This window comes from Hippopotamus amphibius, chromosome 2, assembly GCF_030028045.1.
Source record: "Hippopotamus amphibius kiboko isolate mHipAmp2 chromosome 2, mHipAmp2.hap2, whole genome shotgun sequence".
Lineage (NCBI taxonomy): Eukaryota > Metazoa > Chordata > Mammalia > Artiodactyla > Hippopotamidae > Hippopotamus > Hippopotamus amphibius.
In genome coordinates, this window is record NC_080187.1 from 222,467,423 (window position 1) to 222,495,372 (window position 27,950).

At 54.3% G+C, this 27,950-nt stretch overlaps 11 non-coding genes across 11 annotated transcripts; all 11 read left to right on the forward strand.

The window, feature by feature from the left end:
* Positions 1 to 969: 969 nt before the first annotated feature.
* LOC130846876 (small nucleolar RNA SNORD115) lies at positions 970 to 1,050 on the forward strand. The gene has a single exon (XR_009051671.1). It is a non-coding gene; the product is annotated as a small nucleolar RNA SNORD115 (small nucleolar RNA).
* Positions 1,051 to 3,556: 2,506 nt separating this feature from the next.
* LOC130846877 (small nucleolar RNA SNORD115) lies at positions 3,557 to 3,637 on the forward strand. The gene has a single exon (XR_009051672.1). It is a non-coding gene; the product is annotated as a small nucleolar RNA SNORD115 (small nucleolar RNA).
* Positions 3,638 to 6,143: 2,506 nt separating this feature from the next.
* On the forward strand, positions 6,144 to 6,224 carry LOC130846878 (small nucleolar RNA SNORD115). The gene has a single exon (XR_009051673.1). It is a non-coding gene; the product is annotated as a small nucleolar RNA SNORD115 (small nucleolar RNA).
* Positions 6,225 to 8,730: 2,506 nt separating this feature from the next.
* On the forward strand, positions 8,731 to 8,811 carry LOC130846880 (small nucleolar RNA SNORD115). Its single transcript, XR_009051675.1, has one exon. It is a non-coding gene; the product is annotated as a small nucleolar RNA SNORD115 (small nucleolar RNA).
* A 2,506-nt stretch (positions 8,812 to 11,317) lies between these two features.
* LOC130846881 (small nucleolar RNA SNORD115) lies at positions 11,318 to 11,398 on the forward strand. The gene has a single exon (XR_009051676.1). It is a non-coding gene; the product is annotated as a small nucleolar RNA SNORD115 (small nucleolar RNA).
* Positions 11,399 to 13,909: 2,511 nt separating this feature from the next.
* On the forward strand, positions 13,910 to 13,990 carry LOC130846882 (small nucleolar RNA SNORD115). Its single transcript, XR_009051677.1, has one exon. It is a non-coding gene; the product is annotated as a small nucleolar RNA SNORD115 (small nucleolar RNA).
* Positions 13,991 to 16,496: 2,506 nt separating this feature from the next.
* On the forward strand, positions 16,497 to 16,577 carry LOC130846883 (small nucleolar RNA SNORD115). Its single transcript, XR_009051678.1, has one exon. It is a non-coding gene; the product is annotated as a small nucleolar RNA SNORD115 (small nucleolar RNA).
* Positions 16,578 to 19,083: 2,506 nt separating this feature from the next.
* On the forward strand, positions 19,084 to 19,164 carry LOC130846884 (small nucleolar RNA SNORD115). Its single transcript, XR_009051679.1, has one exon. It is a non-coding gene; the product is annotated as a small nucleolar RNA SNORD115 (small nucleolar RNA).
* A 2,506-nt stretch (positions 19,165 to 21,670) lies between these two features.
* Positions 21,671 to 21,751, forward strand: LOC130846885 (small nucleolar RNA SNORD115). Its single transcript, XR_009051680.1, has one exon. It is a non-coding gene; the product is annotated as a small nucleolar RNA SNORD115 (small nucleolar RNA).
* Positions 21,752 to 24,257: 2,506 nt separating this feature from the next.
* Positions 24,258 to 24,338, forward strand: LOC130846886 (small nucleolar RNA SNORD115). The gene has a single exon (XR_009051681.1). It is a non-coding gene; the product is annotated as a small nucleolar RNA SNORD115 (small nucleolar RNA).
* A 2,506-nt stretch (positions 24,339 to 26,844) lies between these two features.
* On the forward strand, positions 26,845 to 26,925 carry LOC130846887 (small nucleolar RNA SNORD115). The gene has a single exon (XR_009051682.1). It is a non-coding gene; the product is annotated as a small nucleolar RNA SNORD115 (small nucleolar RNA).
* Positions 26,926 to 27,950: the final 1,025 nt, after the last annotated feature.

Consider the following 27,950-nt stretch of genomic DNA (forward strand, 5'->3'; position numbering starts at 1 on the left):
GGTTTCCCAGGTCTCTGTGAGGGATCATGGGCCCTCAGATAGGCCAGTTTACTCAGACAGGCCCTTTCATGGGTTCTGCATACAGATACAGGCCTGTGGCATCTCTTGGGCTGGCCTTCCTCTACGGGAGCCACTGCCTACCAAGAGAGCTCCCTCCAGCTCCTGTGAATGTCCACTGTGTGGGACATAAAGGCCTCATTGTCTGGGTGTTGTGCACATGGACAAGCCGAGTGTGACATCGGCCAGCACACGCTTGCCCACACCAGGGTCGGGCCCAGAGGAATGTCTCCATTCCCCCCAGAAACACCCCCAGTGTTTTCCCCACCAAGCAGACCTGGTGCCAGGCCTTGTGCTGCCTGGAGGATCCATGAGGCTAGTCCTTCCCTGGGGAGACATATACGTACTGGTTATTTCATCTGCCCCTGACACAGTATTAAGGTACATAAGATGGCATTGATCCACCTGTCCACTCATGCCTTCATCTTTGTAAGTATGGATGGATGGAGGGAGTGAGCCAAGGACGAGGGTCAAAGGGGAGGGAGCTAGAGCATTCTGGAGGAAGGGAGGCAGGAAGGAAGCTATGTAGGGAGCTGTTTGTATGCGTTTCAGCTATATGTTCCTGTCTCTGCGTGGAGGTACATTTGGGCCCTATGTTCCTGGATGTATTGCTGCAGGTATTTCTTGTAGCATCATTCGATGCATGAGCGTGTGGCACACACGTGCCCCAATGCATCTAGCATGGAGTTGGAGTTCTCACAGCTGTCCTTCTCACCTCTTGGCAGCCATCGTCCCCAGAGAAATGAAGATCTGTGTTTGGCCTATGTTCCCTAGGGCAATCACCATGAGCCTTGGCCCAGCACGTGGATTCGACAGAATGGCACATCCCTTCAGGCATCCTTCTTTCCAGGAAGCATCTGAGGTAAGCCTTCACATGTGGCAGGGCGCAGGTGAGTGAGGAGGGCCTCAGTTGGGTCGATGATGAGAACTCATATGGTCCTGAAGAGAGCTGATGACCAAAAAATCATGCTCAATAGGATTATGCTGAGGCCTAACAGAGGGATCCAGGGGCAGGATGGCCTGCATTGTTGGTCCATTGCAGAGCCCTGGGTGTGGGTGTGTGTGTGGGTTTGGGTGTGGGTGTTGGAGCAGCCTCTCGCTCGAGGAAATCCCTTGAGACTCCTCCCAGTGTAGATGGCTTCCACATATCCAAGATGTGTTGCCACCTTTGGTTTTCTATCCTGCTCCATAGTGCCAGGGCCCACATGTTCTGAAGCCATGGGTGGAGTCTTTCCTTAAGCCTTTCTGCTTTGAATTTTGTGTTTCAGGCCAAGCCTTGGAATGGACTCACCACAGCCAGAATGTTCCGCAGTGAGTGGCTCTTTTGGTTGCTACTGATAGGCCCCAGAGAATTTTGAACTATGGGCTGGCCGCCCTCACAGCAGGCAGTACAGGGTAGTCTTTTGGCAACCTCCTGCCTACCAAGGAGGAATGTCTGCTGCTGCCCCAAATTTATGGGCTCACATCTGGTGCACTCACATGCCTTCATTAGAGCTGTATTCTAGTCAGAGAGCACATCGAGGCAGTGTTTTCTTCCTTGGCCCCAGGCGGAACATCTCTAGAGACCTCTGTGCACCTAGCGCCAGAGTATGATCACCAACTGAGGGAATGGTCCCTTGTGGTGTGTGCTTTATGGCTTCCCAAAACCTGTCAGTAGGGAAGGCTCATGCCCCCTGCCTAGAGATGGTGAGAGGCAGGCAGGAGCCCATCCTCAGGTGCTTGGAGGCAGGATGCTGCTGGTTATTTCAAGGGCTGGAAGCCATGCCGTGGTCTTCAATGGGGTTGTGCCAGGACTCTGTGAGGGATCATGGTGCTTTGTTGGAGCCACTTGATCCGAATGGGGCCTCTGATGGGGTCTGCATGCATACACAGGACCATAGCTTCTCCTGGGTTGGTCGTCCTCTCCGGAAGCCACTGGTTTGTCAGAGAGCCCCCTCCAGAGGAGAAAAGGCTTCTGGGTGTCCATTCCCCCATGAAGGCTTTGCAGAGCCCTTGGGCATCCCGTTATCATGTCCATCGTGAGGCCCTGTTGACCTGAAGGGGAGGGGTGGTCCCGGGATGTGGGCTGAGGAGGGCGTAGCTGCATGGCTGTTGTTTGGTGGCCTTGCACGGGCCACAGTAGGGAATGCTGCCACAGAAGAAATTGGCCCTGTTTGGGAATCTCTGTGGTCCCCAAGGAGGAATGCTTGACATGGCTCCCCATCCACCAGATCGGAATGCGGGCCTTGAAATTCAACTCGATTGACCTGAAGTGTAGTAAGACTGACCATGGAGGCACCATTTCATGACGTGTTGCCCTGGGGAGCAACCACGCAGATCTCTGTGCATGTCGAGGCAGAGCACGAGGATGGACTGAGCTTATGGTCAGTTGTGGGGTGTGCTTGAGTGACTTCCAAGAAGTGTTGGTTGGGAGGATGTGGGGCCAGGCCTGGAGGTGGTGAGAGGCAACAAGGACCCTTGATCAGGGACTTGGCAGCTAGATGCTCTTGGCTCTTGTGAGAGCTGAAGGGCTGGTCCCTTGCTGGAATGGGGTTTCCCAGGTCTCTGTGAGGGATCATGGGCCCTCAGATAGGCCAGTTTACTCAGACAGGCCCTTTCATGGGTTCTGCATACAGATACAGGCCTGTGGCATCTCTTGGGCTGGCCTTCCTCTACGGGAGCCACTGCCTACCAAGAGAGCTCCCTCCAGCTCCTGTGAATGTCCACTGTGTGGGACATAAAGGCCTCATTGTCTGGGTGTTGTGCACATGGACAAGCCGAGTGTGACATCGGCCAGCACACGCTTGCCCACACCAGGGTCGGGCCCAGAGGAATGTCTCCATTCCCCCCAGAAACACCCCCAGTGTTTTCCCCACCAAGCAGACCTGGTGCCAGGCCTTGTGCTGCCTGGAGGATCCATGAGGCTAGTCCTTCCCTGGGGAGACATATACGTACTGGTTATTTCATCTGCCCCTGACACAGTATTAAGGTACATAAGATGGCATTGATCCACCTGTCCACTCATGCCTTCATCTTTGTAAGTATGGATGGATGGAGGGAGTGAGCCAAGGACGAGGGTCAAAGGGGAGGGAGCTAGAGCATTCTGGAGGAAGGGAGGCAGGAAGGAAGCTATGTAGGGAGCTGTTTGTATGCGTTTCAGCTATATGTTCCTGTCTCTGCGTGGAGGTACATTTGGGCCCTATGTTCCTGGATGTATTGCTGCAGGTATTTCTTGTAGCATCATTCGATGCATGAGCGTGTGGCACACACGTGCCCCAATGCATCTAGCATGGAGTTGGAGTTCTCACAGCTGTCCTTCTCACCTCTTGGCAGCCATCGTCCCCAGAGAAATGAAGATCTGTGTTTGGCCTATGTTCCCTAGGGCAATCACCATGAGCCTTGGCCCAGCACGTGGATTCGACAGAATGGCACATCCCTTCAGGCATCCTTCTTTCCAGGAAGCATCTGAGGTAAGCCTTCACATGTGGCAGGGCGCAGGTGAGTGAGGAGGGCCTCAGTTGGGTCGATGATGAGAACTCATATGGTCCTGAAGAGAGCTGATGACCAAAAAATCATGCTCAATAGGATTATGCTGAGGCCTAACAGAGGGATCCAGGGGCAGGATGGCCTGCATTGTTGGTCCATTGCAGAGCCCTGGGTGTGGGTGTGTGTGTGGGTTTGGGTGTGGGTGTTGGAGCAGCCTCTCGCTCGAGGAAATCCCTTGAGACTCCTCCCAGTGTAGATGGCTTCCACATATCCAAGATGTGTTGCCACCTTTGGTTTTCTATCCTGCTCCATAGTGCCAGGGCCCACATGTTCTGAAGCCATGGGTGGAGTCTTTCCTTAAGCCTTTCTGCTTTGAATTTTGTGTTTCAGGCCAAGCCTTGGAATGGACTCACCACAGCCAGAATGTTCCGCAGTGAGTGGCTCTTTTGGTTGCTACTGATAGGCCCCAGAGAATTTTGAACTATGGGCTGGCCGCCCTCACAGCAGGCAGTACAGGGTAGTCTTTTGGCAACCTCCTGCCTACCAAGGAGGAATGTCTGCTGCTGCCCCAAATTTATGGGCTCACATCTGGTGCACTCACATGCCTTCATTAGAGCTGTATTCTAGTCAGAGAGCACATCGAGGCAGTGTTTTCTTCCTTGGCCCCAGGCGGAACATCTCTAGAGACCTCTGTGCACCTAGCGCCAGAGTATGATCACCAACTGAGGGAATGGTCCCTTGTGGTGTGTGCTTTATGGCTTCCCAAAACCTGTCAGTAGGGAAGGCTCATGCCCCCTGCCTAGAGATGGTGAGAGGCAGGCAGGAGCCCATCCTCAGGTGCTTGGAGGCAGGATGCTGCTGGTTATTTCAAGGGCTGGAAGCCATGCCGTGGTCTTCAATGGGGTTGTGCCAGGACTCTGTGAGGGATCATGGTGCTTTGTTGGAGCCACTTGATCCGAATGGGGCCTCTGATGGGGTCTGCATGCATACACAGGACCATAGCTTCTCCTGGGTTGGTCGTCCTCTCCGGAAGCCACTGGTTTGTCAGAGAGCCCCCTCCAGAGGAGAAAAGGCTTCTGGGTGTCCATTCCCCCATGAAGGCTTTGCAGAGCCCTTGGGCATCCCGTTATCATGTCCATCGTGAGGCCCTGTTGACCTGAAGGGGAGGGGTGGTCCCGGGATGTGGGCTGAGGAGGGCGTAGCTGCATGGCTGTTGTTTGGTGGCCTTGCACGGGCCACAGTAGGGAATGCTGCCACAGAAGAAATTGGCCCTGTTTGGGAATCTCTGTGGTCCCCAAGGAGGAATGCTTGACATGGCTCCCCATCCACCAGATCGGAATGCGGGCCTTGAAATTCAACTCGATTGACCTGAAGTGTAGTAAGACTGACCATGGAGGCACCATTTCATGACGTGTTGCCCTGGGGAGCAACCACGCAGATCTCTGTGCATGTCGAGGCAGAGCACGAGGATGGACTGAGCTTATGGTCAGTTGTGGGGTGTGCTTGAGTGACTTCCAAGAAGTGTTGGTTGGGAGGATGTGGGGCCAGGCCTGGAGGTGGTGAGAGGCAACAAGGACCCTTCATCAGGGACTTGGCAGCTAGATGCTCTTGGCTCTTGTGAGAGCTGAAGGGCTGGTCCCTTGCTGGAATGGGGTTTCCCAGGTCTCTGTGAGGGATCATGGGCCCTCAGATAGGCCAGTTTACTCAGACAGGCCCTTTCATGGGTTCTGCATACAGATACAGGCCTGTGGCATCTCTTGGGCTGGCCTTCCTCTACGGGAGCCACTGCCTACCAAGAGAGCTCCCTCCAGCTCCTGTGAATGTCCACTGTGTGGGACATAAAGGCCTCATTGTCTGGGTGTTGTGCACATGGACAAGCCGAGTGTGACATCGGCCAGCACACGCTTGCCCACACCAGGGTCGGGCCCAGAGGAATGTCTCCATTCCCCCCAGAAACACCCCCAGTGTTTTCCCCACCAAGCAGACCTGGTGCCAGGCCTTGTGCTGCCTGGAGGATCCATGAGGCTAGTCCTTCCCTGGGGAGACATATACGTACTGGTTATTTCATCTGCCCCTGACACAGTATTAAGGTACATAAGATGGCATTGATCCACCTGTCCACTCATGCCTTCATCTTTGTAAGTATGGATGGATGGAGGGAGTGAGCCAAGGACGAGGGTCAAAGGGGAGGGAGCTAGAGCATTCTGGAGGAAGGGAGGCAGGAAGGAAGCTATGTAGGGAGCTGTTTGTATGCGTTTCAGCTATGTGTTCCTGTCTCTGCGTGGAGGTACATTTGGGCCCTATGTTCCTGGATGTATTGCTGCAGGTATTTCTTGTAGCATCATTCGATGCATGAGCGTGTGGCACACACGTGCCCCAATGCATCTAGCATGGAGTTGGAGTTCTCACAGCTGTCCTTCTCACCTCTTGGCAGCCATCGTCCCCAGAGAAATGAAGATCTGTGTTTGGCCTATGTTCCCTAGGGCAATCACCATGAGCCTTGGCCCAGCACGTGGATTCGACAGAATGGCACATCCCTTCAGGCATCCTTCTTTCCAGGAAGCATCTGAGGTAAGCCTTCACATGTGGCAGGGCGCAGGTGAGTGAGGAGGGCCTCAGTTGGGTCGATGATGAGAACTCATATGGTCCTGAAGAGAGCTGATGACCAAAAAATCATGCTCAATAGGATTATGCTGAGGCCTAACAGAGGGATCCAGGGGCAGGATGGCCTGCATTGTTGGTCCATTGCAGAGCCCTGGGTGTGGGTGTGTGTGTGGGTTTGGGTGTGGGTGTTGGAGCAGCCTCTCGCTCGAGGAAATCCCTTGAGACTCCTCCCAGTGTAGATGGCTTCCACATATCCAAGATGTGTTGCCACCTTTGGTTTTCTATCCTGCTCCATAGTGCCAGGGCCCACATGTTCTGAAGCCATGGGTGGAGTCTTTCCTTAAGCCTTTCTGCTTTGAATTTTGTGTTTCAGGCCAAGCCTTGGAATGGACTCACCACAGCCAGAATGTTCCGCAGTGAGTGGCTCTTTTGGTTGCTACTGATAGGCCCCAGAGAATTTTGAACTATGGGCTGGCCGCCCTCACAGCAGGCAGTACAGGGTAGTCTTTTGGCAACCTCCTGCCTACCAAGGAGGAATGTCTGCTGCTGCCCCAAATTTATGGGCTCACATCTGGTGCACTCACATGCCTTCATTAGAGCTGTATTCTAGTCAGAGAGCACATCGAGGCAGTGTTTTCTTCCTTGGCCCCAGGCGGAACATCTCTAGAGACCTCTGTGCACCTAGCGCCAGAGTATGATCACCAACTGAGGGAATGGTCCCTTGTGGTGTGTGCTTTATGGCTTCCCAAAACCTGTCAGTAGGGAAGGCTCATGCCCCCTGCCTAGAGATGGTGAGAGGCAGGCAGGAGCCCATCCTCAGGTGCTTGGAGGCAGGATGCTGCTGGTTATTTCAAGGGCTGGAAGCCATGCCGTGGTCTTCAATGGGGTTGTGCCAGGACTCTGTGAGGGATCATGGTGCTTTGTTGGAGCCACTTGATCCGAATGGGGCCTCTGATGGGGTCTGCATGCATACACAGGACCATAGCTTCTCCTGGGTTGGTCGTCCTCTCCGGAAGCCACTGGTTTGTCAGAGAGCCCCCTCCAGAGGAGAAAAGGCTTCTGGGTGTCCATTCCCCCATGAAGGCTTTGCAGAGCCCTTGGGCATCCCGTTATCATGTCCATCGTGAGGCCCTGTTGACCTGAAGGGGAGGGGTGGTCCCGGGATGTGGGCTGAGGAGGGCGTAGCTGCATGGCTGTTGTTTGGTGGCCTTGCACGGGCCACAGTAGGGAATGCTGCCACAGAAGAAATTGGCCCTGTTTGGGAATCTCTGTGGTCCCCAAGGAGGAATGCTTGACATGGCTCCCCATCCACCAGATCGGAATGCGGGCCTTGAAATTCAACTCGATTGACCTGAAGTGTAGTAAGACTGACCATGGAGGCACCATTTCATGACGTGTTGCCCTGGGGAGCAACCACGCAGATCTCTGTGCATGTCGAGGCAGAGCACGAGGATGGACTGAGCTTATGGTCAGTTGTGGGGTGTGCTTGAGTGACTTCCAAGAAGTGTTGGTTGGGAGGATGTGGGGCCAGGCCTGGAGGTGGTGAGAGGCAACAAGGACCCTTCATCAGGGACTTGGCAGCTAGATGCTCTTGGCTCTTGTGAGAGCTGAAGGGCTGGTCCCTTGCTGGAATGGGGTTTCCCAGGTCTCTGTGAGGGATCATGGGCCCTCAGATAGGCCAGTTTACTCAGACAGGCCCTTTCATGGGTTCTGCATACAGATACAGGCCTGTGGCATCTCTTGGGCTGGCCTTCCTCTACGGGAGCCACTGCCTACCAAGAGAGCTCCCTCCAGCTCCTGTGAATGTCCACTGTGTGGGACATAAAGGCCTCATTGTCTGGGTGTTGTGCACATGGACAAGCCGAGTGTGACATCGGCCAGCACACGCTTGCCCACACCAGGGTCGGGCCCAGAGGAATGTCTCCATTCCCCCCAGAAACACCCCCAGTGTTTTCCCCACCAAGCAGACCTGGTGCCAGGCCTTGTGCTGCCTGGAGGATCCATGAGGCTAGTCCTTCCCTGGGGAGACATATACGTACTGGTTATTTCATCTGCCCCTGACACAGTATTAAGGTACATAAGATGGCATTGATCCACCTGTCCACTCATGCCTTCATCTTTGTAAGTATGGATGGATGGAGGGAGTGAGCCAAGGACGAGGGTCAAAGGGGAGGGAGCTAGAGCATTCTGGAGGAAGGGAGGCAGGAAGGAAGCTATGTAGGGAGCTGTTTGTATGCGTTTCAGCTATGTGTTCCTGTCTCTGCGTGGAGGTACATTTGGGCCCTATGTTCCTGGATGTATTGCTGCAGGTATTTCTTGTAGCATCATTCGATGCATGAGCGTGTGGCACACACGTGCCCCAATGCATCTAGCATGGAGTTGGAGTTCTCACAGCTGTCCTTCTCACCTCTTGGCAGCCATCGTCCCCAGAGAAATGAAGATCTGTGTTTGGCCTATGTTCCCTAGGGCAATCACCATGAGCCTTGGCCCAGCACGTGGATTCGACAGAATGGCACATCCCTTCAGGCATCCTTCTTTCCAGGAAGCATCTGAGGTAAGCCTTCACATGTGGCAGGGCGCAGGTGAGTGAGGAGGGCCTCAGTTGGGTCGATGATGAGAACTCATATGGTCCTGAAGAGAGCTGATGACCAAAAAATCATGCTCAATAGGATTATGCTGAGGCCTAACAGAGGGATCCAGGGGCAGGATGGCCTGCATTGTTGGTCCATTGCAGAGCCCTGGGTGTGGGTGTGTGTGTGGGTTTGGGTGTGGGTGTTGGAGCAGCCTCTCGCTCGAGGAAATCCCTTGAGACTCCTCCCAGTGTAGATGGCTTCCACATATCCAAGATGTGTTGCCACCTTTGGTTTTCTATCCTGCTCCATAGTGCCAGGGCCCACATGTTCTGAAGCCATGGGTGGAGTCTTTCCTTAAGCCTTTCTGCTTTGAATTTTGTGTTTCAGGCCAAGCCTTGGAATGGACTCACCACAGCCAGAATGTTCCGCAGTGAGTGGCTCTTTTGGTTGCTACTGATAGGCCCCAGAGAATTTTGAACTATGGGCTGGCCGCCCTCACAGCAGGCAGTACAGGGTAGTCTTTTGGCAACCTCCTGCCTACCAAGGAGGAATGTCTGCTGCTGCCCCAAATTTATGGGCTCACATCTGGTGCACTCACATGCCTTCATTAGAGCTGTATTCTAGTCAGAGAGCACATCGAGGCAGTGTTTTCTTCCTTGGCCCCAGGCGGAACATCTCTAGAGACCTCTGTGCACCTAGCGCCAGAGTATGATCACCAACTGAGGGAATGGTCCCTTGTGGTGTGTGCTTTATGGCTTCCCAAAACCTGTCAGTAGGGAAGGCTCATGCCCCCTGCCTAGAGATGGTGAGAGGCAGGCAGGAGCCCATCCTCAGGTGCTTGGAGGCAGGATGCTGCTGGTTATTTCAAGGGCTGGAAGCCATGCCGTGGTCTTCAATGGGGTTGTGCCAGGACTCTGTGAGGGATCATGGTGCTTTGTTGGAGCCACTTGATCCGAATGGGGCCTCTGATGGGGTCTGCATGCATACACAGGACCATAGCTTCTCCTGGGTTGGTCGTCCTCTCCGGAAGCCACTGGTTTGTCAGAGAGCCCCCTCCAGAGGAGAAAAGGCTTCTGGGTGTCCATTCCCCCATGAAGGCTTTGCAGAGCCCTTGGGCATCCCGTTATCATGTCCATCGTGAGGCCCTGTTGACCTGAAGGGGAGGGGTGGTCCCGGGATGTGGGCTGAGGAGGGCGTAGCTGCATGGCTGTTGTTTGGTGGCCTTGCACGGGCCACAGTAGGGAATGCTGCCACAGAAGAAATTGGCCCTGTTTGGGAATCTCTGTGGTCCCCAAGGAGGAATGCTTGACATGGCTCCCCATCCACCAGATCGGAATGCGGGCCTTGAAATTCAACTCGATTGACCTGAAGTGTAGTAAGACTGACCATGGAGGCACCATTTCATGACGTGTTGCCCTGGGGAGCAACCACGCAGATCTCTGTGCATGTCGAGGCAGAGCACGAGGATGGACTGAGCTTATGGTCAGTTGTGGGGTGTGCTTGAGTGACTTCCAAGAAGTGTTGGTTGGGAGGATGTGGGGCCAGGCCTGGAGGTGGTGAGAGGCAACAAGGACCCTTCATCAGGGACTTGGCAGCTAGATGCTCTTGGCTCTTGTGAGAGCTGAAGGGCTGGTCCCTTGCTGGAATGGGGTTTCCCAGGTCTCTGTGAGGGATCATGGGCCCTCAGATAGGCCAGTTTACTCAGACAGGCCCTTTCATGGGTTCTGCATACAGATACAGGCCTGTGGCATCTCTTGGGCTGGCCTTCCTCTACGGGAGCCACTGCCTACCAAGAGAGCTCCCTCCAGCTCCTGTGAATGTCCACTGTGTGGGACATAAAGGCCTCATTGTCTGGGTGTTGTGCACATGGACAAGCCGAGTGTGACATCGGCCAGCACACGCTTGCCCACACCAGGGTCGGGCCCAGAGGAATGTCTCCATTCCCCCCAGAAACACCCCCAGTGTTTTCCCCACCAAGCAGACCTGGTGCCAGGCCTTGTGCTGCCTGGAGGATCCATGAGGCTAGTCCTTCCCTGGGGAGACATATACGTACTGGTTATTTCATCTGCCCCTGACACAGTATTAAGGTACATAAGATGGCATTGATCCACCTGTCCACTCATGCCTTCATCTTTGTAAGTATGGATGGATGGAGGGAGTGAGCCAAGGACGAGGGTCAAAGGGGAGGGAGCTAGAGCATTCTGGAGGAAGGGAGGCAGGAAGGAAGCTATGTAGGGAGCTGTTTGTATGCGTTTCAGCTATGTGTTCCTGTCTCTGCGTGGAGGTACATTTGGGCCCTATGTTCCTGGATGTATTGTCAGGTATTTCTTGTAGCATCATTCGATGCATGAGCGTGTGGCACACACGTGCCCCAATGCATCTAGCATGGAGTTGGAGTTCTCACAGCTGTCCTTCTCACCTCTTGGCAGCCATCGTCCCCAGAGAAATGAAGATCTGTGTTTGGCCTATGTTTCCCTAGGGCAATCACCATGAGCCTTGGCCCAGCACGTGGATTCGACAGAATGGCACATCCCTTCAGGCATCCTTCTTTCCAGGAAGCATCTGAGGTAAGCCTTCACATGTGGCAGGGCGCAGGTGAGTGAGGAGGGCCTCAGTTGGGGTCGATGATGAGAACTCATATGGTCCTGAAGAGAGCTGATGACCAAAAAATCATGCTCAATAGGATTATGCTGAGGCCTAACAGAGGGATCCAGGGGCAGGATGGCCTGCATTGTTGGTCCATTGCAGAGCCCTGGGTGTGGGTGTGTGTGTGGGTTTGGGTGTGGGTGTTGGAGCAGCCTCTCGCTCGAGGAAATCCCTTGAGACTCCTCCCAGTGTAGATGGCTTCCACATATCCAAGATGTGTTGCCACCTTTGGTTTTCTATCCTGCTCCATAGTGCCAGGGCCCACATGTTCTGAAGCCATGGGTGGAGTCTTTCCTTAAGCCTTTCTGCTTTGAATTTTGTGTTTCAGCCAAGCCTTGGAATGGACTCACCACAGCCAGAATGTTCCGCAGTGAGTGGCTCTTTTGGTTGCTACTGATAGGCCCCAGAGAATTTTGAACTATGGGCTGGCCGCCCTCACAGCAGGCAGTACAGGGTAGTCTTTTGGCAACCTCCTGCCTACCAAGGAGGAATGTCTGCTGCTGCCCCAAATTTATGGGCTCACATCTGGTGCACTCACATGCCTTCATTAGAGCTGTATTCTAGTCAGAGAGCACATCGAGGCAGTGTTTTTCTTCCTTGGCCCCAGGCGGAACATCTCTAGAGACCTCTGTGCACCTAGCGCCAGAGTATGATCACCAACTGAGGGAATGGTCCTTGTGGTGTGTGCTTTATGGCTTCCCAAAACCTGTCAGTAGGGAAGGCTCATGCCCCTGCCTAGAGATGGTGAGAGGCAGGCAGGAGCCCATCCTCAGGTGCTTTGGAGGCAGGATGCTGCTGGTTATTTCAAGGGCTGGAAGCCATGCCGTGGTCTTCAATGGGGTTGTGCCAGGACTCTGTGAGGGATCATGGTGCTTTGTTGGAGCCACTTGATCCGAATGGGGCCTCTGATGGGGGTCTGCATGCATACACACGACCATAGCTTCTCCTGGTTGGTCGTCCTCTCTCCGGAAGCCACTGGTTTGTCAGAGAGCCCCCTCCAGAGGAGAAAAGGCTTCTGGGTGTCCATTCCCCCATGAAGGCTTTGCAGAGCCCTTGGGCATCTCCCGTTATCATGTCCATCGTGAGGCCCTGTTGACCTGAAGGGGAGGGTGGTCCCGGGATGTGGGCTGAGGAGGGCGTAGCTGCATGGCTGTTGTTTGGTGGCCTTGCACGGGGCCACAGTAGGGGAATGCTGCCACAGAAGAAATTGGCCCTGTTTGGGAATCTCTGTGGTCCCCAAGGAGGAATGCTTGACATGGCTCCCCATCCACCAGATCGGAATGCAGGCCTTGAAATTCAACTCGATTGACCTGAAGTGTAGTAAGACTGACCATGGAGGCACCATTTCATGACGTGTTGCCCTGGGGAGCAACCACGCAGATCTCTGTGCATGTCGATGCAGAGCACGAGGATGGACTGAGCTTATGGTCAGTTGTGGGGTGTGCTTGAGTGACTTCCAAGAAGTGTTGGTTGGGAGGATGTGGGGCCAGGCCTGGAGGTGGTGAGAGGCAACAAGGACCCTTCATCAGGGACTTGGCAGCTAGATGCTCTTGGCTCTTGTGAGAGCTGAAGGGCTGGTCCCTTGCTGGAATGGGGTTTCCCAGGTCTCTGTGAGGGATCATGGGCCCCTCAGATAGGCCAGTTTACTCAGACAGGCCCTTTCATGGGTTCTGCATACAGATACAGCCTGTGGCATCTCTTGGGCTGGCCTTCCTCTACGGGAGCCACTGCCTACCAAGAGAGCTCCCTCCAGCTCCTGTGAATGTCCACTGTGTGGGACATAAAGGCCTCATTGTCTGGGTGTTGTGCACATGGACAAGCCGAGTGTGACATCGGCAAGCACACGCTTGCCCACACCAGGGTCGGGCCCAGAGGAATGTCTCCATTCCCCCCCAGAAACACCCCCAGTGTTTTCCCCACCAAGCAGACCTGGTGCCAGGCCTTGTGCTGCCTGGAGGATCCATGAGGCTAGTCCTTCCCTGGGGAGACATATACGTACTGGTTATTTCATCTGCCCCTGACACAGTATTAAGGTACATAAGATGGCATTGATCCACCTGTCCACTCATGCCTTCATCTTTGTAAGTATGGATGGATGGAGGGAGTGAGCCAAGGACGAGGGTCAAAGGGGAGGGAGCTAGAGCATTCTGGAGGAAGGGAGGCAGGAAGGAAGCTATGTAGGGAGCTGTTTGTATGCGTTTCAGCTATGTGTTCCTGTCTCTGCGTGGAGGTACTTTTGGGCCCTATGTTCCTGGATGTATTGCTGCAGGTATTTCTTGTAGCATCATTCGATGCATGAGCGTGTGGCACACACGTGCCCCAATGCATCTAGCATGGAGTTGGAGTTCTCACAGCTGTCCTTCTCACCTCTTGGCAGCCATCGTCCCCAGAGAAATGAAGATCTGTGTTTGGCCTATGTTCCCTAGGGCAATCACCATGAGCCTTGGCCCAGCACGTGGATTCGACAGAATGGCACATCCCTTCAGGCATCCTTCTTTCCAGGAAGCATCTGAGGTAAGCCTTCACATGTGGCAGGGCGCAGGTGAGTGAGGAGGGCCTCAGTTGGGTCGATGATGAGAACTCATATGGTCCTGAAGAGAGCTGATGACCAAAAAATCATGCTCAATAGGATTATGCTGAGGCCTAACAGAGGGATCCAGGGGCAGGATGGCCTGCATTGTTGGTCCATTGCAGAGCCCTGGGTGTGGGTGTGTGTGTGGGTTTGGGTGTGGGTGTTGGAGCAGCCTCTCGCTCGAGGAAATCCCTTGAGACTCCTCCCAGTGTAGATGGCTTCCACATATCCAAGATGTGTTGCCACCTTTGGTTTTCTATCCTGCTCCATAGTGCCAGGGCCCACATGTTCTGAAGCCATGGGTGGAGTCTTTCCTTAAGCCTTTCTGCTTTGAATTTTGTGTTTCAGGCCAAGCCTTGGAATGGACTCACCACAGCCAGAATGTTCCGCAGTGAGTGGCTCTTTTGGTTGCTACTGATAGGCCCCAGAGAATTTTGAACTATGGGCTGGCCGCCCTCACAGCAGGCAGTACAGGGTAGTCTTTTGGCAACCTCCTGCCTACCAAGGAGGAATGTCTGCTGCTGCCCCAAATTTATGGGCTCACATCTGGTGCACTCACATGCCTTCATTAGAGCTGTATTCTAGTCAGAGAGCACATCGAGGCAGTGTTTTCTTCCTTGGCCCCAGGCGGAACATCTCTAGAGACCTCTGTGCACCTAGCGCCAGAGTATGATCCCCAACTGAGGGAATGGTCCCTTGTGGTGTGTGCTTTATGGCTTCCCAAAACCTGTCAGTAGGGAAGGCTCATGCCCCCTGCCTAGAGATGGTGAGAGGCAGGCAGGAGCCCATCCTCAGGTGCTTGGAGGCAGGATGCTGCTGGTTATTTCAAGGGCTGGAAGCCATGCCGTGGTCTTCAATGGGGTTGTGCCAGGACTCTGTGAGGGATCATGGTGCTTTGTTGGAGCCACTTGATCCGAATGGGGCCTCTGATGGGGTCTGCATGCATACACAGGACCATAGCTTCTCCTGGGTTGGTCGTCCTCTCCGGAAGCCACTAGTTTGTCAGAGAGCCCCCTCCAGAGGAGAAAAGGCTTCTGGGTGTCCATTCCCCCATGAAGGCTTTGCAGAGCCCTTGGGCATCCCGTTATCATGTCCATCGTGAGGCCCTGTTGACCTGAAGGGGAGGGGTGGTCCCGGGATGTGGGCTGAGGAGGGCGTAGCTGCATGGCTGTTGTTTGGTGGCCTTGCACGGGCCACAGTAGGGAATGCTGCCACAGAAGAAATTGGCCCTGTTTGGGAATCTCTGTGGTCCCCAAGGAGGAATGCTTGACATGGCTCCCCATCCACCAGATCGGAATGCGGGCCTTGAAATTCAACTCGATTGACCTGAAGTGTAGTAAGACTGACCATGGAGGCACCATTTCATGACGTGTTGCCCTGGGGAGCAACCACGCAGATCTCTGTGCATGTCGAGGCAGAGCACGAGGATGGACTGAGCTTATGGTCAGTTGTGGGGTGTGCTTGAGTGACTTCCAAGAAGTGTTGGTTGGGAGGATGTGGGGCCAGGCCTGGAGGTGGTGAGAGGCAACAAGGACCCTTCATCAGGGACTTGGCAGCTAGATGCTCTTGGCTCTTGTGAGAGCTGAAGGGCTGGTCCCTTGCTGGAATGGGGTTTCCCAGGTCTCTGTGAGGGATCATGGGCCCTCAGATAGGCCAGTTTACTCAGACAGGCCCTTTCATGGGTTCTGCATACAGATACAGGCCTGTGGCATCTCTTGGGCTGGCCTTCCTCTACGGGAGCCACTGCCTACCAAGAGAGCTCCCTCCAGCTCCTGTGAATGTCCACTGTGTGGGACATAAAGGCCTCATTGTCTGGGTGTTGTGCACATGGACAAGCCGAGTGTGACATCGGCCAGCACACGCTTGCCCACACCAGGGTCGGGCCCAGAGGAATGTCTCCATTCCCCCCAGAAACACCCCCAGTGTTTTCCCCACCAAGCAGACCTGGTGCCAGGCCTTGTGCTGCCTGGAGGATCCATGAGGCTAGTCCTTCCCTGGGGAGACATATACGTACTGGTTATTTCATCTGCCCCTGACACAGTATTAAGGTACATAAGATGGCATTGATCCACCTGTCCACTCATGCCTTCATCTTTGTAAGTATGGATGGATGGAGGGAGTGAGCCAAGGACGAGGGTCAAAGGGGAGGGAGCTAGAGCATTCTGGAGGAAGGGAGGCAGGAAGGAAGCTATGTAGGGAGCTGTTTGTATGCGTTTCAGCTATGTGTTCCTGTCTCTGCGTGGAGGTACATTTGGGCCCTATGTTCCTGGATGTATTGCTGCAGGTATTTCTTGTAGCATCATTCGATGCATGAGCGTGTGGCACACACGTGCCCCAATGCATCTAGCATGGAGTTGGAGTTCTCACAGCTGTCCTTCTCACCTCTTGGCAGCCATCGTCCCCAGAGAAATGAAGATCTGTGTTTGGCCTATGTTCCCTAGGGCAATCACCATGAGCCTTGGCCCAGCACGTGGATTCGACAGAATGGCACATCCCTTCAGGCATCCTTCTTTCCAGGAAGCATCTGAGGTAAGCCTTCACATGTGGCAGGGCGCAGGTGAGTGAGGAGGGCCTCAGTTGGGTCGATGATGAGAACTCATATGGTCCTGAAGAGAGCTGATGACCAAAAAATCATGCTCAATAGGATTATGCTGAGGCCTAACAGAGGGATCCAGGGGCAGGATGGCCTGCATTGTTGGTCCATTGCAGAGCCCTGGGTGTGGGTGTGTGTGTGGGTTTGGGTGTGGGTGTTGGAGCAGCCTCTCGCTCGAGGAAATCCCTTGAGACTCCTCCCAGTGTAGATGGCTTCCACATATCCAAGATGTGTTGCCACCTTTGGTTTTCTATCCTGCTCCATAGTGCCAGGGCCCACATGTTCTGAAGCCATGGGTGGAGTCTTTCCTTAAGCCTTTCTGCTTTGAATTTTGTGTTTCAGGCCAAGCCTTGGAATGGACTCACCACAGCCAGAATGTTCCGCAGTGAGTGGCTCTTTTGGTTGCTACTGATAGGCCCCAGAGAATTTTGAACTATGGGCTGGCCGCCCTCACAGCAGGCAGTACAGGGTAGTCTTTTGGCAACCTCCTGCCTACCAAGGAGGAATGTCTGCTGCTGCCCCAAATTTATGGGCTCACATCTGGTGCACTCACATGCCTTCATTAGAGCTGTATTCTAGTCAGAGAGCACATCGAGGCAGTGTTTTCTTCCTTGGCCCCAGGCGGAACATCTCTAGAGACCTCTGTGCACCTAGCGCCAGAGTATGATCCCCAACTGAGGGAATGGTCCCTTGTGGTGTGTGCTTTATGGCTTCCCAAAACCTGTCAGTAGGGAAGGCTCATGCCCCCTGCCTAGAGATGGTGAGAGGCAGGCAGGAGCCCATCCTCAGGTGCTTGGAGGCAGGATGCTGCTGGTTATTTCAAGGGCTGGAAGCCATGCCGTGGTCTTCAATGGGGTTGTGCCAGGACTCTGTGAGGGATCATGGTGCTTTGTTGGAGCCACTTGATCCGAATGGGGCCTCTGATGGGGTCTGCATGCATACACAGGACCATAGCTTCTCCTGGGTTGGTCGTCCTCTCCGGAAGCCACTGGTTTGTCAGAGAGCCCCCTCCAGAGGAGAAAAGGCTTCTGGGTGTCCATTCCCCCATGAAGGCTTTGCAGAGCCCTTGGGCATCCCGTTATCATGTCCATCGTGAGGCCCTGTTGACCTGAAGGGGAGGGGTGGTCCCGGGATGTGGGCTGAGGAGGGCGTAGCTGCATGGCTGTTGTTTGGTGGCCTTGCACGGGCCACAGTAGGGAATGCTGCCACAGAAGAAATTGGCCCTGTTTGGGAATCTCTGTGGTCCCCAAGGAGGAATGCTTGACATGGCTCCCCATCCACCAGATCGGAATGCGGGCCTTGAAATTCAACTCGATTGACCTGAAGTGTAGTAAGACTGACCATGGAGGCACCATTTCATGACGTGTTGCCCTGGGGAGCAACCACGCAGATCTCTGTGCATGTCGAGGCAGAGCACGAGGATGGACTGAGCTTATGGTCAGTTGTGGGGTGTGCTTGAGTGACTTCCAAGAAGTGTTGGTTGGGAGGATGTGGGGCCAGGCCTGGAGGTGGTGAGAGGCAACAAGGACCCTTCATCAGGGACTTGGCAGCTAGATGCTCTTGGCTCTTGTGAGAGCTGAAGGGCTGGTCCCTTGCTGGAATGGGGTTTCCCAGGTCTCTGTGAGGGATCATGGGCCCTCAGATAGGCCAGTTTACTCAGACAGGCCCTTTCATGGGTTCTGCATACAGATACAGGCCTGTGGCATCTCTTGGGCTGGCCTTCCTCTACGGGAGCCACTGCCTACCAAGAGAGCTCCCTCCAGCTCCTGTGAATGTCCACTGTGTGGGACATAAAGGCCTCATTGTCTGGGTGTTGTGCACATGGACAAGCCGAGTGTGACATCGGCCAGCACACGCTTGCCCACACCAGGGTCGGGCCCAGAGGAATGTCTCCATTCCCCCCAGAAACACCCCCAGTGTTTTCCCCACCAAGCAGACCTGGTGCCAGGCCTTGTGCTGCCTGGAGGATCCATGAGGCTAGTCCTTCCCTGGGGAGACATATACGTACTGGTTATTTCATCTGCCCCTGACACAGTATTAAGGTACATAAGATGGCATTGATCCACCTGTCCACTCATGCCTTCATCTTTGTAAGTATGGATGGATGGAGGGAGTGAGCCAAGGACGAGGGTCAAAGGGGAGGGAGCTAGAGCATTCTGGAGGAAGGGAGGCAGGAAGGAAGCTATGTAGGGAGCTGTTTGTATGCGTTTCAGCTATGTGTTCCTGTCTCTGCGTGGAGGTACATTTGGGCCCTATGTTCCTGGATGTATTGCTGCAGGTATTTCTTGTAGCATCATTCGATGCATGAGCGTGTGGCACACACGTGCCCCAATGCATCTAGCATGGAGTTGGAGTTCTCACAGCTGTCCTTCTCACCTCTTGGCAGCCATCGTCCCCAGAGAAATGAAGATCTGTGTTTGGCCTATGTTCCCTAGGGCAATCACCATGAGCCTTGGCCCAGCACGTGGATTCGACAGAATGGCACATCCCTTCAGGCATCCTTCTTTCCAGGAAGCATCTGAGGTAAGCCTTCACATGTGGCAGGGCGCAGGTGAGTGAGGAGGGCCTCAGTTGGGTCGATGATGAGAACTCATATGGTCCTGAAGAGAGCTGATGACCAAAAAATCATGCTCAATAGGATTATGCTGAGGCCTAACAGAGGGATCCAGGGGCAGGATGGCCTGCATTGTTGGTCCATTGCAGAGCCCTGGGTGTGGGTGTGTGTGTGGGTTTGGGTGTGGGTGTTGGAGCAGCCTCTCGCTCGAGGAAATCCCTTGAGACTCCTCCCAGTGTAGATGGCTTCCACATATCCAAGATGTGTTGCCACCTTTGGTTTTCTATCCTGCTCCATAGTGCCAGGGCCCACATGTTCTGAAGCCATGGGTGGAGTCTTTCCTTAAGCCTTTCTGCTTTGAATTTTGTGTTTCAGGCCAAGCCTTGGAATGGACTCACCACAGCCAGAATGTTCCGCAGTGAGTGGCTCTTTTGGTTGCTACTGATAGGCCCCAGAGAATTTTGAACTATGGGCTGGCCGCCCTCACAGCAGGCAGTACAGGGTAGTCTTTTGGCAACCTCCTGCCTACCAAGGAGGAATGTCTGCTGCTGCCCCAAATTTATGGGCTCACATCTGGTGCACTCACATGCCTTCATTAGAGCTGTATTCTAGTCAGAGAGCACATCGAGGCAGTGTTTTCTTCCTTGGCCCCAGGCGGAACATCTCTAGAGACCTCTGTGCACCTAGCGCCAGAGTATGATCACCAACTGAGGGAATGGTCCCTTGTGGTGTGTGCTTTATGGCTTCCCAAAACCTGTCAGTAGGGAAGGCTCATGCCCCCTGCCTAGAGATGGTGAGAGGCAGGCAGGAGCCCATCCTCAGGTGCTTGGAGGCAGGATGCTGCTGGTTATTTCAAGGGCTGGAAGCCATGCCGTGGTCTTCAATGGGGTTGTGCCAGGACTCTGTGAGGGATCATGGTGCTTTGTTGGAGCCACTTGATCCGAATGGGGCCTCTGATGGGGTCTGCATGCATACACAGGACCATAGCTTCTCCTGGGTTGGTCGTCCTCTCCGGAAGCCACTGGTTTGTCAGAGAGCCCCCTCCAGAGGAGAAAAGGCTTCTGGGTGTCCATTCCCCCATGAAGGCTTTGCAGAGCCCTTGGGCATCCCGTTATCATGTCCATCGTGAGGCCCTGTTGACCTGAAGGGGAGGGGTGGTCCCGGGATGTGGGCTGAGGAGGGCGTAGCTGCATGGCTGTTGTTTGGTGGCCTTGCACGGGCCACAGTAGGGAATGCTGCCACAGAAGAAATTGGCCCTGTTTGGGAATCTCTGTGGTCCCCAAGGAGGAATGCTTGACATGGCTCCCCATCCACCAGATCGGAATGCGGGCCTTGAAATTCAACTCGATTGACCTGAAGTGTAGTAAGACTGACCATGGAGGCACCATTTCATGACGTGTTGCCCTGGGGAGCAACCACGCAGATCTCTGTGCATGTCGAGGCAGAGCACGAGGATGGACTGAGCTTATGGTCAGTTGTGGGGTGTGCTTGAGTGACTTCCAAGAAGTGTTGGTTGGGAGGATGTGGGGCCAGGCCTGGAGGTGGTGAGAGGCAACAAGGACCCTTGATCAGGGACTTGGCAGCTAGATGCTCTTGGCTCTTGTGAGAGCTGAAGGGCTGGTCCCTTGCTGGAATGGGGTTTCCCAGGTCTCTGTGAGGGATCATGGGCCCTCAGATAGGCCAGTTTACTCAGACAGGCCCTTTCATGGGTTCTGCATACAGATACAGGCCTGTGGCATCTCTTGGGCTGGCCTTCCTCTACGGGAGCCACTGCCTACCAAGAGAGCTCCCTCCAGCTCCTGTGAATGTCCACTGTGTGGGACATAAAGGCCTCATTGTCTGGGTGTTGTGCACATGGACAAGCCGAGTGTGACATCGGCCAGCACACGCTTGCCCACACCAGGGTCGGGCCCAGAGGAATGTCTCCATTCCCCCCAGAAACACCCCCAGTGTTTTCCCCACCAAGCAGACCTGGTGCCAGGCCTTGTGCTGCCTGGAGGATCCATGAGGCTAGTCCTTCCCTGGGGAGACATATACGTACTGGTTATTTCATCTGCCCCTGACACAGTATTAAGGTACATAAGATGGCATTGATCCACCTGTCCACTCATGCCTTCATCTTTGTAAGTATGGATGGATGGAGGGAGTGAGCCAAGGACGAGGGTCAAAGGGGAGGGAGCTAGAGCATTCTGGAGGAAGGGAGGCAGGAAGGAAGCTATGTAGGGAGCTGTTTGTATGCGTTTCAGCTATGTGTTCCTGTCTCTGCGTGGAGGTACATTTGGGCCCTATGTTCCTGGATGTATTGCTGCAGGTATTTCTTGTAGCATCATTTGATGCATGAGCGTGTGGCACACACGTGCCCCAATGCATCTAGCATGGAGTTGGAGTTCTCACAGCTGTCCTTCTCACCTCTTGGCAGCCATCGTCCCCAGAGAAATGAAGATCTGTGTTTGGCCTATGTTCCCTAGGGCAATCACCATGAGCCTTGGCCCAGCACGTGGATTCGACAGAATGGCACATCCCTTCAGGCATCCTTCTTTCCAGGAAGCATCTGAGGTAAGCCTTCACATGTGGCAGGGCGCAGGTGAGTGAGGAGGGCCTCAGTTGGGTCGATGATGAGAACTCATATGGTCCTGAAGAGAGCTGATGACCAAAAAATCATGCTCAATAGGATTATGCTGAGGCCTAACAGAGGGATCCAGGGGCAGGATGGCCTGCATTGTTGGTCCATTGCAGAGCCCTGGGTGTGGGTGTGTGTGTGGGTTTGGGTGTGGGTGTTGGAGCAGCCTCTCGCTCGAGGAAATCCCTTGAGACTCCTCCCAGTGTAGATGGCTTCCACATATCCAAGATGTGTTGCCACCTTTGGTTTTCTATCCTGCTCCATAGTGCCAGGGCCCACATGTTCTGAAGCCATGGGTGGAGTCTTTCCTTAAGCCTTTCTGCTTTGAATTTTGTGTTTCAGGCCAAGCCTTGGAATGGACTCACCACAGCCAGAATGTTCCGCAGTGAGTGGCTCTTTTGGTTGCTACTGATAGGCCCCAGAGAATTTTGAACTATGGGCTGGCCGCCCTCACAGCAGGCAGTACAGGGTAGTCTTTTGGCAACCTCCTGCCTACCAAGGAGGAATGTCTGCTGCTGCCCCAAATTTATGGGCTCACATCTGGTGCACTCACATGCCTTCATTAGAGCTGTATTCTAGTCAGAGAGCACATCGAGGCAGTGTTTTCTTCCTTGGCCCCAGGCGGAACATCTCTAGAGACCTCTGTGCACCTAGCGCCAGAGTATGATCACCAACTGAGGGAATGGTCCCTTGTGGTGTGTGCTTTATGGCTTCCCAAAACCTGTCAGTAGGGAAGGCTCATGCCCCCTGCCTAGAGATGGTGAGAGGCAGGCAGGAGCCCATCCTCAGGTGCTTGGAGGCAGGATGCTGCTGGTTATTTCAAGGGCTGGAAGCCATGCCGTGGTCTTCAATGGGGTTGTGCCAGGACTCTGTGAGGGATCATGGTGCTTTGTTGGAGCCACTTGATCCGAATGGGGCCTCTGATGGGGTCTGCATGCATACACAGGACCATAGCTTCTCCTGGGTTGGTCGTCCTCTCCGGAAGCCACTGGTTTGTCAGAGAGCCCCCTCCAGAGGAGAAAAGGCTTCTGGGTGTCCATTCCCCCATGAAGGCTTTGCAGAGCCCTTGGGCATCCCGTTATCATGTCCATCGTGAGGCCCTGTTGACCTGAAGGGGAGGGGTGGTCCCGGGATGTGGGCTGAGGAGGGCGTAGCTGCATGGCTGTTGTTTGGTGGCCTTGCACGGGCCACAGTAGGGAATGCTGCCACAGAAGAAATTGGCCCTGTTTGGGAATCTCTGTGGTCCCCAAGGAGGAATGCTTGACATGGCTCCCCATCCACCAGATCGGAATGCGGGCCTTGAAATTCAACTCGATTGACCTGAAGTGTAGTAAGACTGACCATGGAGGCACCATTTCATGACGTGTTGCCCTGGGGAGCAACCACGCAGATCTCTGTGCATGTCGAGGCAGAGCACGAGGATGGACTGAGCTTATGGTCAGTTGTGGGGTGTGCTTGAGTGACTTCCAAGAAGTGTTGGTTGGGAGGATGTGGGGCCAGGCCTGGAGGTGGTGAGAGGCAACAAGGACCCTTCATCAGGGACTTGGCAGCTAGATGCTCTTGGCTCTTGTGAGAGCTGAAGGGCTGGTCCCTTGCTGGAATGGGGTTTCCCAGGTCTCTGTGAGGGATCATGGGCCCTCAGATAGGCCAGTTTACTCAGACAGGCCCTTTCATGGGTTCTGCATACAGATACAGGCCTGTGGCATCTCTTGGGCTGGCCTTCCTCTACGGGAGTCACTGCCTACCAAGAGAGCTCCCTCCAGCTCCTGTGAATGTCCACTGTGTGGGACATAAAGGCCTCATTGTCTGGGTGTTGTGCACATGCACAAGCCGAGTGTGACATCGGCCAGCACACGCTTGCCCACACCAGGGTCGGGCCCAGAGGAATGTCTCCATTCCCCCCAGAAACACCCCCAGTGTTTTCCCCACCAAGCAGACCTGGTGCCAGGCCTTGTGCTGCCTGGAGGATCCATGAGGCTAGTCCTTCCCTGGGGAGACATATACGTACTGGTTATTTCATCTGCCCCTGACACAGTATTAAGGTACATAAGATGGCATTGATCCACCTGTCCACTCATGCCTTCATCTTTGTAAGTATGGATGGATGGAGGGAGTGAGCCAAGGACGAGGGTCAAAGGGGAGGGAGCTAGAGCATTCTGGAGGAAGGGAGGCAGGAAGGAAGCTATGTAGGGAGCTGTTTGTATGCGTTTCAGCTATGTGTTCCTGTCTCTGCGTGGAGGTACATTTGGGCCCTATGTTCCTGGATGTATTGCTGCAGGTATTTCTTGTAGCATCATTCGATGCATGAGCGTGTGGCACACACGTGCCCCAATGCATCTAGCATGGAGTTGGAGTTCTCACAGCTGTCCTTCTCACCTCTTGGCAGCCATCGTCCCCAGAGAAATGAAGATCTGTGTTTGGCCTATGTTCCCTAGGGCAATCACCATGAGCCTTGGCCCAGCACGTGGATTCGACAGAATGGCACATCCCTTCAGGCATCCTTCTTTCCAGGAAGCATCTGAGGTAAGCCTTCACATGTGGCAGGGCGCAGGTGAGTGAGGAGGGCCTCAGTTGGGTCGATGATGAGAACTCATATGGTCCTGAAGAGAGCTGATGACCAAAAAATCATGCTCAATAGGATTATGCTGAGGCCTAACAGAGGGATCCAGGGGCAGGATGGCCTGCATTGTTGGTCCATTGCAGAGCCCTGGGTGTGGGTGTGTGTGTGGGTTTGGGTGTGGGTGTTGGAGCAGCCTCTCGCTCGAGGAAATCCCTTGAGACTCCTCCCAGTGTAGATGGCTTCCACATATCCAAGATGTGTTGCCACCTTTGGTTTTCTATCCTGCTCCATAGTGCCAGGGCCCACATGTTCTGAAGCCATGGGTGGAGTCTTTCCTTAAGCCTTTCTGCTTTGAATTTTGTGTTTCAGGCCAAGCCTTGGAATGGACTCACCACAGCCAGAATGTTCCGCAGTGAGTGGCTCTTTTGGTTGCTACTGATAGGCCCCAGAGAATTTTGAACTATGGGCTGGCCGCCCTCACAGCAGGCAGTACAGGGTAGTCTTTTGGCAACCTCCTGCCTACCAAGGAGGAATGTCTGCTGCTGCCCCAAATTTATGGGCTCACATCTGGTGCACTCACATGCCTTCATTAGAGCTGTATTCTAGTCAGAGAGCACATCGAGGCAGTGTTTTCTTCCTTGGCCCCAGGCGGAACATCTCTAGAGACCTCTGTGCACCTAGCGCCAGAGTATGATCACCAACTGAGGGAATGGTCCCTTGTGGTGTGTGCTTTATGGCTTCCCAAAACCTGTCAGTAGGGAAGGCTCATGCCCCCTGCCTAGAGATGGTGAGAGGCAGGCAGGAGCCCATCCTCAGGTGCTTGGAGGCAGGATGCTGCTGGTTATTTCAAGGGCTGGAAGCCATGCCGTGGTCTTCAATGGGGTTGTGCCAGGACTCTGTGAGGGATCATGGTGCTTTGTTGGAGCCACTTGATCCGAATGGGGCCTCTGATGGGGTCTGCATGCATACACAGGACCATAGCTTCTCCTGGGTTGGTCGTCCTCTCCGGAAGCCACTGGTTTGTCAGAGAGCCCCCTCCAGAGGAGAAAAGGCTTCTGGGTGTCCATTCCCCCATGAAGGCTTTGCAGAGCCCTTGGGCATCCCGTTATCATGTCCATCGTGAGGCCCTGTTGACCTGAAGGGGAGGGGTGGTCCCGGGATGTGGGCTGAGGAGGGCGTAGCTGCATGGCCGTTGTTTGGTGGCCTTGCACGGGCCACAGTAGGGAATGCTGCCACAGAAGAAATTGGCCCTGTTTGGGAATCTCTGTGGTCCCCAAGGAGGAATGCTTGACATGGCTCCCCATCCACCAGATCGGAATGCGGGCCTTGAAATTCAACTCGATTGACCTGAAGTGTAGTAAGACTGACCATGGAGGCACCATTTCATGACGTGTTGCCCTGGGGAGCAACCACGCAGATCTCTGTGCATGTCGAGGCAGAGCACGAGGATGGACTGAGCTTATGGTCAGTTGTGGGGTGTGCTTGAGTGACTTCCAAGAAGTGTTGGTTGGGAGGATGTGGGGCCAGGCCTGGAGGTGGTGAGAGGCAACAAGGACCCTTGATCAGGGACTTGGCAGCTAGATGCTCTTGGCTCTTGTGAGAGCTGAAGGGCTGGTCCCTTGCTGGAATGGGGTTTCCCAGGTCTCTGTGAGGGATCATGGGCCCTCAGATAGGCCAGTTTACTCAGACAGGCCCTTTCATGGGTTCTGCATACAGATACAGGCCTGTGGCATCTCTTGGGCTGGCCTTCCTCTACGGGAGCCACTGCCTACCAAGAGAGCTCCCTCCAGCTCCTGTGAATGTCCACTGTGTGGGACATAAAGGCCTCATTGTCTGGGTGTTGTGCACATGGACAAGCCGAGTGTGACATCGGCCAGCACACGCTTGCCCACACCAGGGTCGGGCCCAGAGGAATGTCTCCATTCCCCCCAGAAACACCCCCAGTGTTTTCCCCACCAAGCAGACCTGGTGCCAGGCCTTGTGCTGCCTGGAGGATCCATGAGGCTAGTCCTTCCCTGGGGAGACATATACGTACTGGTTATTTCATCTGCCCCTGACACAGTATTAAGGTACATAAGATGGCATTGATCCACCTGTCCACTCACGCCTTCATCTTTGTAAGTATGGATGGATGGAGGGAGTGAGCCAAGGACGAGGGTCAAAGGGGAGGGAGCTAGAGCATTCTGGAGGAAGGGAGGCAGGAAGGAAGCTATGTAGGGAGCTGTTTGTATGCGTTTCAGCTATGTGTTCCTGTCTCTGCGTGGAGGTACATTTGGGCCCTATGTTCCTGGATGTATTGCTGCAGGTATTTCTTGTAGCATCATTCGATGCATGAGCGTGTGGCACACACGTGCCCCAATGCATCTAGCATGGAGTTGGAGTTCTCACAGCTGTCCTTCTCACCTCTTGGCAGCCATCGTCCCCAGAGAAATGAAGATCTGTGTTTGGCCTATGTTCCCTAGGGCAATCACCATGAGCCTTGGCCCAGCACGTGGATTCGACAGAATGGCACATCCCTTCAGGCATCCTTCTTTCCAGGAAGCATCTGAGGTAAGCCTTCACATGTGGCAGGGCGCAGGTGAGTGAGGAGGGCCTCAGTTGGGTCGATGATGAGAACTCATATGGTCCTGAAGAGAGCTGATGACCAAAAAATCATGCTCAATAGGATTATGCTGAGGCCTAACAGAGGGATCCAGGGGCAGGATGGCCTGCATTGTTGGTCCATTGCAGAGCCCTGGGTGTGGGTGTGTGTGTGGGTTTGGGTGTGGGTGTTGGAGCAGCCTCTCGCTCGAGGAAATCCCTTGAGACTCCTCCCAGTGTAGATGGCTTCCACATATCCAAGATGTGTTGCCACCTTTGGTTTTCTATCCTGCTCCATAGTGCCAGGGCCCACATGTTCTGAAGCCATGGGTGGAGTCTTTCCTTAAGCCTTTCTGCTTTGAATTTTGTGTTTCAGGCCAAGCCTTGGAATGGACTCACCACAGCCAGAATGTTCCGCAGTGAGTGGCTCTTTTGGTTGCTACTGATAGGCCCCAGAGAATTTTGAACTATGGGCTGGCCGCCCTCACAGCAGGCAGTACAGGGTAGTCTTTTGGCAACCTCCTGCCTACCAAGGAGGAATGTCTGCTGCTGCCCCAAATTTATGGGCTCACATCTGGTGCACTCACATGCCTTCATTAGAGCTGTATTCTAGTCAGAGAGCACATCGAGGCAGTGTTTTCTTCCTTGGCCCCAGGCGGAACATCTCTAGAGACCTCTGTGCACCTAGCGCCAGAGTATGATCACCCACTGAGGGAATGGTCCCTTGTGGTGTGTGCTTTATGGCTTCCCAAAACCTGTCAGTAGGGAAGGCTCATGCCCCCTGCCTAGAGATGGTGAGAGGCAGGCAGGAGCCCATCCTCAGGTGCTTGGAGGCAGGATGCTGCTGGTTATTTCAAGGGCTGGAAGCCATGCCGTGGTCTTCAATGGGGTTGTGCCAGGACTCTGTGAGGGATCATGGTGCTTTGTTGGAGCCACTTGATCCGAATGGGGCCTCTGATGGGGTCTGCATGCATACACACGACCATAGCTTCTCCTGGGTTGGTCGTCCTCTCCGGAAGCCACTGGTTTGTCAGAGAGCCCCCTCCAGAGGAGAAAAGGCTTCTGGGTGTCCATTCCCCCATGAAGGCTTTGCAGAGCCCTTGGGCATCCCGTTATCATGTCCATC